This window comes from Lathyrus oleraceus, chromosome 5, assembly GCF_024323335.1.
Source record: "Lathyrus oleraceus cultivar Zhongwan6 chromosome 5, CAAS_Psat_ZW6_1.0, whole genome shotgun sequence".
NCBI classification, from domain to species: Eukaryota; Viridiplantae; Streptophyta; class Magnoliopsida; order Fabales; family Fabaceae; genus Lathyrus; species Lathyrus oleraceus.
In genome coordinates this window covers 6,157,254-6,171,857 of record NC_066583.1, presented here as the reverse complement: position 1 = coordinate 6,171,857, position 14,604 = coordinate 6,157,254, and the positions used below count along the sequence as shown (strand labels likewise).

The window sequence follows — 14,604 nt, the reverse complement described above, 5'->3', positions numbered from 1 at the left end:
AATAAAGCTAGAAAAGAGAGGACACATTTTTTTTCTCCATTTCAAAAATAAGTATGATTTTTTAACAAAATTAATTTTTAAATTTAATTAAACTTGCAAATTAGAGGAACAAACTCTATAGAATTTGGGCAAACATGTAGTCAATATGTCCGAGTGGTTAAGGAGATAGACTTGAAATCTATTGGGCTTCGCCCGCGCAGGTTCGAACCCTGCTGTTGACGAATTTTTTATTATAGAACAAGAGTATCTAAAAACAATAATCTCAAAAATAAAAATGAAAATTAATTAAAATAAGTTTTATTGAGAATTAAATCTACTATTTTTCAAAATTAGTTACATATTTAGTTATAAGATATACTCCCTCTGTTTTTTATTATAAGTCGTTTTTGACTTTTCACACGTATTAAGAAATATAATATTTATGGTATAAAAAAGAGAAATTATGAAGAATTTTACAAAATTATCTTTCATTAATGGTATTGGAAAAACAAATTGACATAATTAAAAAGAGAGAGAATAATAAATATTTAAGGGTATAATAGGAAAAATAACATTAATGATTTATTGATATAATAAAATGACTTACATTGTTGTACAAAATATTTTCCCAAAACAACTTTTATAAAAAACGGTGGAAGTATACATTAATATAGTTTCTTTGAAGTATAATAAACTTATGGGTTAATACCTTTTGGGGTCTCGTAAAATGTCCTAAGGATAAATTTTGGTCACATAATTTTATGAAGGATCATTTAAGTTCCTCAATTATTTAAAATGTATGACATTTTTGCTTATGGTATAAATAGTCGGTCACATCCAATAATGTGTCTATGTGACAATTATGTAATTTTATTTTGTTATCATAGAAACCCTTGTGTATGCCCCCATAAAAAATGATTAAAAAAATCGAATTCATTAACCCAAACCCATAATTTACAAATATAAAACTCAGATACTCAAAACCATCCCTACAAATCAAAATTTGTCACAGAAAATAATTTATTATTAGTTTTTCTGTGTCGCCGATGCTCACGTCATTTCTCTTGTTGCTTGAATATTTCCATAACACGAACTAGAGAAACCAATGTCAAGTTGTTAGTGTCAGATTTCAGACCCCTTTACGATGGGAAACAATACGTAGCCAAATTTAAAGAAAAATAAGTTTTTTGTGAGGTATTGGGGCAACATATGGCCGTGGTTATATTGCTTTGAAGGATGTCTGCGATGGGAGACCAGAATACTTAATTGGTTTATTTTTCCATTTTAATGTTGTTTCCAATTTAGTTTGTGAAGCTAATCATTGGTTATTGAGGACTTGTTTGAAAAGGGAAGGCGAAATCTTCATATATGATAATAGATAAATGTTCCATTTTTTGTTTATGGATAGAGAGAGAACTGAAATGAGTTTCTAACCTATACATAATATAAAGCACCCCACATTTAAATCTCAAACAACATGATTTTGTGTATGGAGGTGGGAGAAGTGGTTAATGGGTTTAACTTCTAGATGGACATAATGGTAGTTGCCATTTCATTTTGTTTAATAAATATTATATGATAATGAGAAATTTCAAACTATCTGTATATTTTATGACGCATAATTTGAATTTAATATTTAAATTCCAAAATATATCTTATAGTGACCAATTTGTTCGTCACTAAATCACTCACTGAAGTGTCAATGTCACTCAATACTTACTTGGATGCCAATGAGACGTATTTAATAATGATTAAGGAAAATGAAAAAAATGAAAAAAATATGGTTTAGCTTGTAAATTTAAGGTATTATTGTGATCCTTATTAAGTTATTAACCTAAAACAAATAAAGCTAGAAAAGAGAGGACACATTTTTTTCTCCATTTCAAAAATAAGTATGATTTTTTAACAAAATTATTTTTAAATTTAATTAAACTTGCAAATTAGAGGAACAAACTCTATAGAATTTGGGCAAACATGTAGTCAATATGTCCGAGTGGTTAAGGAGATAGACTTGAAATCTATTGGGCTTCGCCCGCGCAGGTTCGAACCCTGCTGTTGACGAATTTTTTATTATAGAACAAGAGTATCTAAAAACAATAATCTCAAAAATGAAAATTAATTAAAATAAGTTTTATTGAGAATTAAATCTACTATTTTTCAAAATTAGTTACATATTTAGTTATAAGATATACTCCCTCTGTTTTTTATTATAAGTCGTTTTTGACTTTTCACACGTATTAAGAAATATAATATTTATGGTATAAAAAAGAGAAATTATGAAGAATTTTACAAAATTATCTTTCATTAATGGTATTGGAAAAACAAATTGACATAATTAAAAAGAGAGAGAATAATAAATATTTAAGGGTATAATAGGAAAAATAACATTAATGATTTATTGATATAATAAAATGACTTACATTGTTGTACAAAATATTTTCCCAAAACAACTTTTAATAAAAAACGGTGGAAGTATACATTAATATAGTTTCTTTGAAGTATAATAAACTTATGGGTTAATACCTTTTGGGGTCTCGTAAAATGTCCTAAGGATAAATTTTGGTCACATAATTTTATGAAGGATCATTTAAGTTCCTCAATTATTTAAAATGTATGACATTTTTGCTTATGGTATAAATAGTCGGTCACATCCAATAATGTGTCTATGTGACAATTATGTAATTTTATTTTGTTATCATAGAAACCCTTGTGTATGCCCCCATAAAAAATGATTAAAAAAATCGAATTCATTAACCCAAACCCATAATTTACAAATATAAAACTCAGATACTCAAAACCATCCCTACAAATCAAAATTTGTCACAGAAAATAATTTATTATTAGTTTTTCTGTGTCGCCGATGCTCACGTCATTTCTCTTGTTGCTTGAATATTTCCATAACACGAACTAGAGAAACCAATGTCAAGTTGTTAGTGTCAGATTTCAGACCCCTTTACGATGGGAAACAATACGTAGCCAAATTTAAAGAAAAATAAGTTTTTTGTGAGGTATTGGGCAACATATGGCCGTGGTTATATTGCTTTGAAGGATGTCTGCGATGGGAGACCAGAATACTTAATTGGTTTATTTTTCCATTTTAATGTTGTTTCCAATTTAGTTTGTGAAGCTAATCATTGGTTATTGAGGACTTGTTTGAAAAGGGAAGGCGAAATCTTCATATATGATAATAGATAAATGTTCCATTTTTGTTTATGGATAGAGAGAGAACTGAAATGAGTTTCTAACCTATACATAATATAAAGCACCCCACTTTTAAATCTCAAACAACATGATTTTGTGTATGGAGGTGGGAGAAGTGGTTAATGGGTTTAACTTCTAGATGGACATAATGGTAGTTGCCATTTCATTTTGTTTAATAAATATTATATGATAATGAGAAATTTCAAACTATCTGTATATTTTATGACGCATAATTTGAATTTAATATTTAAATTCCAAAATATATCTTATAGTGACCAATTTGTTCGTCACTAAATCACTCACTGAAGTGTCAATGTCACTCAATACTTACTTGGATGCCAATGAGACGTATTTAATAATGATTAAGGAAAATGAAAAAAAAGAAAAAAAATATGGTTTAGCTTGTAAATTTAAGGTATTATTGTGATCCTTATTAAGTTATTAACCTAAAACAAATAAAGCTAGAAAAGAGAGGACACATTTTTTTCTCCATTTCAAAAATAAGTATGATTTTTTAACAAAATTAATTTTTAAATTTAATTAAACTTGCAAATTAGAGGAACAAACTCTATAGAATTTGGGCAAACATGTAGTCAATATGTCCGAGTGGTTAAGGAGATAGACTTGAAATCTATTGGGCTTCGCCCGCGCAGGTTCGAACCCTGCTGTTGACGAATTTTTTATTATAGAACAAGAGTATCTAAAAACAATAATCTCAAAATAAAAATGAAAATTAATTAAAATAAGTTTTATTGAGAATTAAATCTACTATTTTTCAAAATTAGTTACATATTTAGTTATAAGATATACTCCCTCTGTTTTTTATTATAAGTCGTTTTTGACTTTTCACACGTATTAAGAAATATAATATTTATGGTATAAAAAAGAGAAATTATGAAGAATTTTACAAAATTATCTTTCATTAATGGTATTGGAAAAACAAATTGACATAATTAAAAAGAGAGAGAATAATAAATATTTAAGGGTATAATAGGAAAAATAACATTAATGATTTATTGATATAATAAAATGACTTACATTGTTGTACAAAATATTTTCCCAAAACAACTTTTAATAAAAAACGGTGGAAGTATACATTAATATAGTTTCTTTGAAGTATAATAAACTTATGGGTTAATACCTTTTGGGGTCTCGTAAAATGTCCTAAGGATAAATTTTGGTCACATAATTTTATGAAGGATCATTTAAGTTCCTCAATTATTTAAAATGTATGACATTTTTGCTTATGGTATAAATAGTCGGTCACATCCAATAATGTGTCTATGTGACAATTATGTAATTTTATTTTGTTATCATAGAAACCCTTGTGTATGCCCCCATAAAAAATGATTAAAAAAATCGAATTCATTAACCCAAACCCATAATTTACAAATATAAAACTCAGATACTCAAAATCATCCCTACAAATCAAAATTTGTCACAGAAAATAATTTATTATTAGTTTTTCTGTGTCGCCGATGCTCACGTCATTTCTCTTGTTGCTTGAATATTTCCATAACACGAACTAGAGAAACCAATGTCAAGTTGTTAGTGTCAGATTTCAGACCCCTTTACGATGGGAAACAATACGTAGCCAAATTTAAAGAAAAATAAGTTTTTTGTGAGGTATTGTGGGGCAACATATGGCCGTGGTTATATTGCTTTGAAGGATGTCTGCGATGGGAGACCAGAATACTTAATTGGTTTATTTTTCCATTTTAATGTTGTTTCCAATTTAGTTTGTGAAGCTAATCATTGGTTATTGAGGACTTGTTTGAAAAGGGAAGGCGAAATCTTCATATATGATAATAGATAAATGTTCCATTTTTTGTTTATGGATAGAGAGAGAACTGAAATGAGTTTCTAACCTATACATAATATAAAGCACCCCACATTTAAATCTCAAACAACATGATTTTGTGTATGGAGGTGGGAGAAGTGGTTAATGGGTTTAACTTCTAGATGGACATAATGGTAGTTGCCATTTCATTTTGTTTAATAAATATTATATGATAATGAGAAATTTCAAACTATCTGTATATTTTATGACGCATAATTTGAATTTAATATTTAAATTCCAAAATATATCTTATAGTGACCAATTTGTTCGTCACTAAATCACTCACTGAAGTGTCAATGTCACTCAATACTTACTTGGATGCCAATGAGACGTATTTAATAATGATTAAGGAAAATGAAAAAAATGAAAAAAAATATGGTTTAGCTTGTAAATTTAAGGTATTATTGTGATCCTTATTAAGTTATTAACCTAAAACAAATAAAGCTAGAAAAGAGAGGACACATTTTTTTTCTCCATTTCAAAAATAAGTATGATTTTTTAACAAAATTAATTTTTAAATTTAATTAAACTTGCAAATTAGAGGAACAAACTCTATAGAATTTGGGCAAACATGTAGTCAATATGTCCGAGTGGTTAAGGAGATAGACTTGAAATCTATTGGGCTTCGCCCGCGCAGGTTCGAACCCTGCTGTTGACGAATTTTTTATTATAGAACAAGAGTATCTAAAAACAATAATCTCAAAAATAAAAATGAAAATTAATTAAAATAAGTTTTATTGAGAATTAAATCTACTATTTTTCAAAATTAGTTACATATTTAGTTATAAGATATACTCCCTCTATTTTTTATTATAAGTCGTTTTTGACTTTTCACACGTATTAAGAAATATAATATTTATGGTATAAAAAAGAGAAATTATGAAGAATTTTACAAAATTATCTTTCATTAATGGTATTGGAAAAACAAATTGACATAATTAAAAAGAGAGAGAATAATAAATATTTAAGGGTATAATAGGAAAAATAACATTAATGATTTATTGATATAATAAAATGACTTACATTGTTGTACAAAATATTTTCCCAAAACAACTTTTAATAAAAAACGGTGGAAGTATACATTAATATAGTTTCTTTGAAGTATAATAAACTTATGGGTTAATACCTTTTGGGGTCTCGTAAAATGTCCTAAGGATAAATTTTGGTCACATAATTTTATGAAGGATCATTTAAGTTCCTCAATTATTTAAAATGTATGACATTTTTGCTTATGGTATAAATAGTCGGTGACATCCAATAATGTGTCTATGTGACAATTATGTAATTTTATTTTGTTATCATAGAAACCCTTGTGTATGCCCCCATAAAAAATGATTAAAAAAATCGAATTCATTAACCCAAACCCATAATTTACAAATATAAACTCAGATACTCAAAACCATCCCTACAAATCAAAATTTGTCACAGAAAATAGTTTATTATTAGTTTTTCTGTGTCGCCGATGCTCACGTCATTTCTCTTGTTGCTTGAATATTTCCATAACACGAACTAGAGAAACCAATGTCAAGTTGTTAGTGTCAGATTTCAGACCCCTTTACGATGGGAAACAATACGTAGCCAAATTTAAAGAAAAATAAGTTTTTTATGAGGTATTCTGGCAACATATGGCCGTGGTTATATTGCTTTGAAGGATGTCTGCGATGGGAGACCAGAATACTTAATTGGTTTATTTTTCCATTTTAATGTTGTTTCCAATTTAGTTTGTGAAGCTAATCATTGGTTATTGAGGACTTGTTTGAAAAGGGAAGGCGAAATCTTCATATATGATAATAGATAAATGTTCCATTTTTTGTTTATGGATAGAGAGAGAACTGAAATGAGTTTCTAACCTATACATAATATAAAGCACCCCACATTTAAATCTCAAACAACATGATTTTGTGTATGGAGGTGGGAGAAGTGGTTAATGGGTTTAACTTCTAGATGGACATAATGGTAGTTGCCATTTCATTTTGTTTAATAAATATTATATGATAATGAGAAATTTCAAACTATCTGTATATTTTATGACGCATAATTTGAATTTAATATTTAAATTCCAAAATATATCTTATAGTGACCAATTTGTTCGTCACTAAATCACTCACTGAAGTGTCAATGTCACTCAATACTTACTTGGATGCCAATGAGACGTATTTAATAATGATTAAGGAAAATGAAAAAAAAAGAAAAAAAATATGGTTTAGCTTGTAAATTTAAGGTATTATTGTGATCCTTATTAAGTTATTAACCTAAAACAAATAAAGCTAGAAAAGAGAGGACACATTTTTTTTTCTCCATTTCAAAAATAAGTATGATTTTTTAACAAAATTAATTTTTAAATTTAATTAAACTTGCAAATTAGAGGAACAAACTCTATAGAATTTGGGCAAACATGTAGTCAATATGTCCGAGTGGTTAAGGAGATAGACTTGAAATCTATTGGGCTTCGCCCGCGCAGGTTCGAACCCTTCTGTTGACGAATTTTTTATTATAGAACAAGAGTATCTAAAAACAATAATCTCAAAAATAAAAATGAAAATTAATTAAAATAAGTTTTATTGAGAATTAAATCTACTATTTTTCAAAATTAGTTACATATTTAGTTATAAGATATACTCCCTCTGTTTTTTATTATAAGTCGTTTTTGACCTTTCACACGTATTAAGAAATATAATATTTATGGTATAAAAAAGAGAAATTATGAAGAATTTTACAAAATTATCTTTCATTAATGGTATTGGAAAAACAAATTGACATAATTAAAAAGAGAGAGAATAATAAATATTTAAGGGTATAATAGGAAAAATAACATTAATGATTTATTGATATAATAAAATGACTTACATTGTTGTACAAAATATTTTCCCAAAACAACTTTTAATAAAAAACGGTGGAAGTATACATTAATATAGTTTCTTTGAAGTATAATAAACTTATGGGTTAATACCTTTTGGGGTCTCGTAAAATGTCCTAAGGATAAATTTTGGTCACATAATTTTATGAAGGATCATTTAAGTTCCTCAATTATTTAAAATGTATGACATTTTTGCTTATGGTATAAATAGTCGGTCACATCCAATAATGTGTCTATGTGACAATTATGTAATTTTATTTTGTTATCATAGAAACCCTTGTGTATGCCCCCATAAAAAATGATTAAAAAAATCGAATTCATTAACCCAAACCCATAATTTACAAATATAAAACTCAGATACTCAAAACCATCCCTACAAATCAAAATTTGTCACAGAAAATAATTTATTATTAGTTTTTCTGTGTCGCCGATGCTCACGTCATTTCTCTTGTTGCTTGAATATTTCCATAACACGAACTAGAGAAACCAATGTCAAGTTGTTAGTGTCAGATTTCAGACCCCTTTACGATGGGAAACAATACGTAGCCAAATTTAAAGAAAAATAAGTTTTTTGTGAGGTATTGGGGCAACATATGGCCGTGGTTATATTGCTTTGAAGGATGTCTGCGATGGGAGACCAGAATACTTAATTGGTTTATTTTTCCATTTTAATGTTGTTTCCAATTTAGTTTGTGAAGCTAATCATTGGTTATTGAGGACTTGTTTGAAAAGGGAAGGCGAAATCTTCATATATGATAATAGATAAATGTTCCATTTTTTGTTTATGGATAGAGAGAGAACTGAAATGAGTTTCTAACCTATACATAATATAAAGCACCCCACATTTAAATCTCAAACAACATGATTTTGTGTATGGAGGTGGGAGAAGTGGTTAATGGGTTTAACTTCTAGATGGACATAATGGTAGTTGCCATTTCATTTTGTTTAATAAATATTATATGATAATGAGAAATTTCAAACTATCTGTATATTTTATGACGCATAATTTGAATTTAATATTTAAATTCCAAAATATATCTTATAGTGACCAATTTGTTCGTCACTAAATCACTCACTGAAGTGTCAATGTCACTCAATACTTACTTGGATGCCAATGAGACGTATTTAATAATGATTAAGGAAAATGAAAAAAATGAAAAAAAATATGGTTTAGCTTGTAAATTTAAGGTATTATTGTGATCCTTATTAAGTTATTAACCTAAAACAAATAAAGCTAGAAAAGAGAGGACACATTTTTTTTCTCCATTTCAAAAATAAGTATGATTTTTTAACAAAATTAATTTTTAAATTTAATTAAACTTGCAAATTAGAGGAAAAAACTCTATAGAATTTGGGCAAACATGTAGTCAATATGTCCGAGTGGTTAAGGAGATAGACTTGAAATCTATTGGGCTTCGCCCGCGCAGGTTCGAACCTTGCTGTTGACGAATTTTTTATTATAGAACAAGAGTATCTAAAAACAATAATCTCAAAAATAAAAATGAAAATTAATTAAAATAAGTTTTATTGAGAATTAAATCTACTATTTTTCAAAATTAGTTACATATTTAGTTATAAGATATACTCCCTCTGTTTTTTATTATAAGTCGTTTTTGACTTTTCACACGTATTAAGAAATATAATATTTATGGTATAAAAAGAGAAATTATGAAGAATTTTACAAAATTATCTTTCATTAATGGTATTGGAAAAACAAATTGACATAATTAAAAAGAGAGAGAATAATAAATATTTAAGGGTATAATAGGAAAAATAACATTAATGATTTATTGATATAATAAAATGACTTACATTGTTGTACAAAATATTTTCCCAAAACAACTTTTAATAAAAAACGGTGGAAGTATACATTAATATAGTTTCTTTGAAGTATAATAAACTTATGGGTTAATACCTTTTGGGGTCTCGTAAAATGTCCTAAGGATAAATTTTGGTCACATAATTTTATGAAGGATCATTTAAGTTCCTCAATTATTTAAAATGTATGACATTTTTGCTTATGGTATAAATAGTCGGTCACATCCAATAATGTGTCTATGTGACAATTATGTAATTTTATTTTGTTATCATAGAAACCCTTGTGTATGCCCCCATAAAAAATGATTAAAAAAATCGAATTCATTAACCCAAACCCATAATTTACAAATATAAAACTCAGATACTCAAAACCATCCCTACAAATCAAAATTTGTCACAGAAAATAATTTATTATTAGTTTTTCTGTGTCGCCGATGCTCACGTCATTTCTCTTGTTGCTTGAATATTTCCATAACACGAACTAGAGAAACCAATGTCAAGTTGTTAGTGTCAGATTTCAGACCCCTTTACGATGGGAAACAATACGTAGCCAAATTTAAAGAAAAATAAGTTTTTTGTGAGGTATTCTGGCAACATATGGCCGTGGTTATATTGCTTTGAAGGATGTCTGCGATGGGAGACCAGAATACTTAATTGGTTTATTTTTCCATTTTAATGTTGTTTCCAATTTAGTTTGTGAAGCTAATCATTGGTTATTGAGGACTTGTTTGAAAAGGGAAGGCGAAATCTTCATATATGATAATAGATAAATGTTCCATTTTTTGTTTATGGATAGAGAGAGAACTGAAATGAGTTTCTAACCTATACATAATATAAAACACCCCACTTTTAAATCTCAAACAACATGATTTTGTGTATGGAGGTGGGAGAAGTGGTTAATGGGTTTAACTTCTAGATGGACATAATGGTAGTTGCCATTTCATTTTGTTTAATAAATATTATATGATAATGAGAAATTTCAAACTATCTGTATATTTTATGACGCATAATTTGAATTTAATATTTAAATTCCAAAATATATCTTATAGTGACCAATTTGTTCGTCACTAAATCACTCACTGAAGTGTCAATGTCACTCAATACTTACTTGGATGCCAATGAGACGTATTTAATAATGATTAAGGAAAATGAAATAAATGAAAAAAATATGTTTTGGCTTGTAAATTTAAGATATTATTGTGATCCTTATTAAGTTATTAACCTAAAACAAATAAAGCTAGAAAAGAGAGGACACATTTTTTTCTCCATTTCAAAAATAAGTATGATTTTTTAACAAAATTAATTTTTAAATTTAATTAAACTTGCAAATTAGAGGAACAAACTCTATAGAATTTGGGCAAACATGTAGTCAATATGTCCGAGTGGTTAAGGAGATAGACTTGAAATCTATTGGGCTTCGCCCGCGCAGGTTTGAACCCTGCTGTTGACGAATTTTTTATTATAGAACAAGAGTATCTAAAAACAATAATCTCAAAAATAAAAATGAAAATTAATTAAAATAAGTTTTATTGAGAATTAAATCTACTATTTTTCAAAATTAGTTACATATTTAGTTATAAGATATACTCCCTCTGTTTTTTATTATAAGTCGTTTTTGACTTTTCACACGTATTAAGAAATATAATATTATGGTATAAAAAAGAGAAATTATGAAGAATTTTACAAAATTATCTTTCATTAATGGTATTGGAAAAACAAATTGACATAATTAAAAAGAGAGAGAATAATAAATATTTAAGGGTATAATAGGAAAAATAACATTAATGATTTATTGATATAATAAAATGACTTACATTGTTGTACAAAATATTTTCCCAAAACAACTTTTAATAAAAAACGGTGGAAGTATACATTAATATAGTTTCTTTGAAGTATAATAAACTTATGGGTTAATACCTTTTGGGGTCTCGTAAAATGTCCTAAGGATAAATTTTGGTCACATAATTTTATGAAGGATCATTTAAGTTCCTCAATTATTTAAAATGTATGACATTTTTGCTTATGGTATAAATAGTCGGTCACATCCAATAATGTGTCTATGTGACAATTATGTAATTTTATTTTGTTATCATAGAAACCCTTGTGTATGCCCCCATAAAAAATGATTAAAAAAATCGAATTCATTAACCCAAACCCATAATTTACAAATATAAAACTCAGATACTCAAAATCATCCCTACAAATCAAAATTTGTCACAGAAAATAATTTATTATTAGTTTTTCTGTGTCGCCGATGCTCACGTCATTTCTCTTGTTGCTTGAATATTTCCATAACACGAACTAGAGAAACCAATGTCAAGTTGTTAGTGTCAGATTTCAGACCCCTTTACGATGGGAAACAATACGTAGCCAAATTTAAAGAAAAATAAGTTTTTTGTGAGGTATTGTGGCAACATATGGCCGTGGTTATATTGCTTTGAAGGATGTCTGCGATGGGAGACCAGAATACTTAATTGGTTTATTTTTCCATTTTAATGTTGTTTCCAATTTAGTTTGTGAAGCTAATCATTGGTTATTGAGGACTTGTTTGAAAAGGGAAGGCGAAATCTTCATATATGATAATAGATAAATGTTCCATTTTTGTTTATGGATAGAGAGAGAACTGAAATGAGTTTCTAACCTATACATAATATAAAGCACCCCACTTTTAAATCTCAAACAACATGATTTTGTGTATGGAGGTGGGAGAAGTGGTTAATGGGTTTAACTTCTAGATGGACATAATGGTAGTTGCCATTTCATTTTGTTTAATAAATATTATATGATAATGAGAAATTTCAAACTATCTGTATATTTTATGACGCATAATTTGAATTTAATATTTAAATTCCAAAATATATCTTATAGTGACCAATTTGTTCGTCACTAAATCACTCACTGAAGTGTCAATGTCACTCAATACTTACTTGGATGCCAATGAGACGTATTTAATAATGATTAAGGAAAATGAAATAAATGAAAAAAAATATGGTTTAGCTTGTAAATTTAAGGTATTATTGTGATCCTTATTAAGTTATTAACCTAAAACAAATAAAGCTAGAAAAGAGAGGACACATTTTTTTTCTCCATTTCAAAAATAAGTATGATTTTTTAACAAAATTAATTTTTAAATTTAATTAAACTTGCAAATTAGAGGAACAAACTCTATAGAATTTGGGCAAACATGTAGTCAATATGTCCGAGTGGTTAAGGAGATAGACTTGAAATCTATTGGGCTTCGCCCGCGCAGGTTCGAACCCTGCTGTTGACGAATTTTTTATTATAGAACAAGAGTATCTAAAAACAATAATCTCAAAAATAAAAATGAAAATTAATTAAAATAAGTGTTATTGAGAATTAAATCTACTATTTTTCAAAATTAGTTACATATTTAGTTATAAGATATACTCCCTCTGTTTTTTATTATAAGTCGTTTTTGACTTTTCACACGTATTAAGAAATATAATATTGATGGTATAAAAAAGAGAAATTATGAAGAATTTTACAAAATTATCTTTCATTAATGGTATTGGAAAAACAAATTGACATAATTAAAAAGAGAGAGAATAATAAATATTTAAGGGTATAATAGGAAAAATAACATTAATGATTTATTGATATAATAAAATGACTTACATTGTTGTACAAAATATTTTCCCAAAACAACTTTTAATAAAAAACGGTGGAAGTATACATTAATATAGGTTCTTTGAAGTATAATAAACTTATGGGTTAATACCTTTTGGGGTCTCGTAAAATGTCCTAAGGATAAATTTTGGTCACATAATTTTATGAAGGATCATTTAAGTTCCTCAATTATTTAAAATGTATGACATTTTTGCTTATGGTATAAATAGTCGGTCACATCCAATAATGTGTCTATGTGACAATTATGTAATTTTATTTTGTTATCATAGAAACCCTTGTGTATGCCCCCATAAAAAATGATTAAAAAAATCGAATTCATTAACCCAAACCCATAATTTACAAATATAAAACTCAGATACTCAAAATCATCCCTACAAATCAAAATTTGTCACAGAAAATAATTTATTATTAGTTTTTCTGTGTCGCCGATGCTCACGTCATTTCTCTTGTTGCTTGAATATTTCCATAACACGAACTAGAGAAACCAATGTCAAGTTGTTAGTGTCAGATTTCAGACCCCTTTACGATGGGAAACAATACGTAGCCAAATTTAAAGAAAAATAAGTTTTTTGTGAGGTATTGTGGCAACATATGGCCGTGGTTATATTGCTTTGAAGGATGTCTGCGATGGGAGACCAGAATACTTAATTGGTTTATTTTTCCATTTTAATGTTGTTTCCAATTTAGTTTGTGAAGCTAATCATTGGTTATTGAGGACTTGTTTGAAAAGGGAAGGCGAAATCTTCATATATGATAATAGATAAATGTTCCATTTTTTGTTTATGGATAGAGAGAGAACTGAAATGAGTTTCTAACCTATACATAATATAAAGCACCCCACTTTTAAATCTCAAACAACATGATTTTGTGTATGGAGGTGGGAGAAGTGGTTAATGGGTTTAACTTCTAGATGGACATAATGGTAGTTGCCATTTCATTTTGTTTAATAAATATTATATGATAATGAGAAATTTCAAACTATCTGTATATTTTATGACGCATAATTTGAATTTAATATTTAAATTCCAAAATATATCTTATAGTGACCAATTTGTTCGTCACTAAATCACTCACTGAAGTGTCAATGTCACTCAATACTTACTTGGATGCCAATGAGACGTATTTAATAATGATTAAGGAAAATGAAATAAATGAAAAAAAATATGGTTTAGCTTGTAAATTTAAGGTATTATTGTGATCCTTATTAAGTTATTAACCTAAAACAAATAAAGCTAGAAAAGAGAGGACACATTTTTTTTCT

At 27.7% G+C, this 14,604-nt stretch overlaps 8 non-coding genes across 8 annotated transcripts; all 8 read left to right on the top strand.

Annotated features, from left to right (window-relative positions):
• Positions 1-139: 139 nt before the first annotated feature.
• TRNAS-UGA (transfer RNA serine (anticodon UGA)) lies at positions 140-221 on the top strand. The gene has a single exon. It is a non-coding gene; the product is annotated as a tRNA-Ser (tRNA).
• Positions 222-1,958: 1,737 nt separating this feature from the next.
• Positions 1,959-2,040, top strand: TRNAS-UGA (transfer RNA serine (anticodon UGA)). Its single transcript has one exon. It is a non-coding gene; the product is annotated as a tRNA-Ser (tRNA).
• A 1,732-nt stretch (positions 2,041-3,772) lies between these two features.
• Positions 3,773-3,854, top strand: TRNAS-UGA (transfer RNA serine (anticodon UGA)). The gene has a single exon. It is a non-coding gene; the product is annotated as a tRNA-Ser (tRNA).
• Positions 3,855-5,596: 1,742 nt separating this feature from the next.
• Positions 5,597-5,678, top strand: TRNAS-UGA (transfer RNA serine (anticodon UGA)). The gene has a single exon. It is a non-coding gene; the product is annotated as a tRNA-Ser (tRNA).
• Positions 5,679-7,420: 1,742 nt separating this feature from the next.
• Positions 7,421-7,502, top strand: TRNAS-UGA (transfer RNA serine (anticodon UGA)). Its single transcript has one exon. It is a non-coding gene; the product is annotated as a tRNA-Ser (tRNA).
• A 1,741-nt stretch (positions 7,503-9,243) lies between these two features.
• On the top strand, positions 9,244-9,325 carry TRNAS-UGA (transfer RNA serine (anticodon UGA)). Its single transcript has one exon. It is a non-coding gene; the product is annotated as a tRNA-Ser (tRNA).
• A 1,738-nt stretch (positions 9,326-11,063) lies between these two features.
• TRNAS-UGA (transfer RNA serine (anticodon UGA)) lies at positions 11,064-11,145 on the top strand. The gene has a single exon. It is a non-coding gene; the product is annotated as a tRNA-Ser (tRNA).
• A 1,739-nt stretch (positions 11,146-12,884) lies between these two features.
• TRNAS-UGA (transfer RNA serine (anticodon UGA)) lies at positions 12,885-12,966 on the top strand. The gene has a single exon. It is a non-coding gene; the product is annotated as a tRNA-Ser (tRNA).
• Positions 12,967-14,604: the final 1,638 nt, after the last annotated feature.